The following is a 1,721-nucleotide window of genomic DNA, read 5'->3' as shown; positions in this document are numbered from 1 at the left end:
TTCAAGGTATCTCATGCTGATTTTAATTTGAAGTCTTCGCAGTCTGGAGTTCTTTTTCCCTGTAATGTTAGTACACACAAGAGCAAATACAATTCTTCTAAAAAATTATTAGGAGAGAACAGCACATTTGAACAATAATGTTTGGAATCATCAAAACTATATAAGTTGCAAAAATGTAAAGCATGCAAATAGCAACTATCTTAACAGTTGGCACATGTATGATCGAAAACTTGCAAAATTTTTTCATAGAAAATATATTACTTATCAAAGGCTTAAAGCATAATTTGTTAAGTATTAGCTAGCTATATGATAAAGGGTACAATATAAAAATTTTTCCCACTAGCTGCATATTAAGCCTAAATGGAAAAGATGATTGCATGGAGTAAGGGTAAATAATATTTATATTCTAGATTTAAACTATATTAAAACTCATAATGCTTTTTGTTTAAAAAAAAATTCTAATAAATCTTGGTTATGGCATATGAGACTTTGTCACGCTAGCATGAAAACCTTAAAAAATTACCCATAAAGATTTGGTTAGAGGTATACCAAAACTAGACTTTACTAAGGATCACCTTTGCGATGCATGTCAATTAAGAAAATAGGTGAAGTCCTCATTTCATTCCAATAAGGATCTTAGAACTAGTAAACTTTTAGAGATTATACATATAGATCTTTTTGGACTGGGTTAAATTATACAGATTTGTGAAAGTTGATAATTTCATGATATTCAAATGGGTTAAATTTTTATTTCATAAGAGTGAATCATTTGAGGAATTTAGAGACTTTTGACTTAGATTCAAGCTAAACTAGGGTGTGAGATTTTAATAATTCAAAGTGATCATGATGGTGAATTTGAAAATGAAAGATTTGAGGATTTTAGTGAAGAACAAGGAATTAATCACAATTTTTCTGCACCTAGTACCCCTCCACATAATGGGGTAGTTAAGAAAGAATAGAATATAGATTGAAGCCGCTAGAGCCATGTTGGCTAAATATTCACTCCCTAAATATTTTTGGGCTCAAACAATTAATAATTCATGTTATGTTCTAAATAGGGTGAACATTAGATCAAAACTAAACATAACACCCTATAAGCTTCTTAAAGGGAGATCACAAAATTTATCACATTTGTATGTTTTTGGATGTAAGGTATTTATACATCATAATAGAAAATCTTCTTTAGGAAAATTTGTTCCAAAATCAGATTAAAGAATTTTTCTTGGATACTCTAGTGTTGGAAAATCCTATAGAGTATTAAACAAAAGAACTTTGGTAGTTGAGGAGACTATACATGTTGTATTAGATGAATCTAAAATTTTGAAAGAGCCAAGTTTGGAGGAGGATGTTTTAGAAAATAACTCCCAAAGGATTGAGAAAATTAATTTGAAAGAAAAATTAGAGATAGAAAACCTATTTCCTAGAGATTTGAAATTTTCTAAAAAATCATCATAAGGAATTAATTTTAGGTTAACCTAGTGAAGGTGTTAGGACTAGGCGTGGTCTTAGCAAAGAAGTCAATCCTTTTGCCTTTATTTTAATGATATAACCCACAAATGTAAATATATCACTTTTAGATGAATTTTATATTTTGGCAATGTAAGAAAAATGAAATCAGTTTGTAAGGAATGATGTTTGGTAATTAATTGTAAGGCCAAAGGATCAAAGTATAGTTGGAACTAAGTGGGTATTTAAAAATAAAATGAATGACTCGGGAATTG

The sequence above is a fragment of the Dendrobium catenatum genome, unplaced genomic scaffold, assembly GCF_001605985.2.
Source record: "Dendrobium catenatum unplaced genomic scaffold, ASM160598v2 fragScaff_scaffold_700, whole genome shotgun sequence".
NCBI classification, from domain to species: domain Eukaryota; kingdom Viridiplantae; phylum Streptophyta; class Magnoliopsida; order Asparagales; family Orchidaceae; genus Dendrobium; species Dendrobium catenatum.
Note: the sequence above shows the minus strand (reverse complement) of the source record.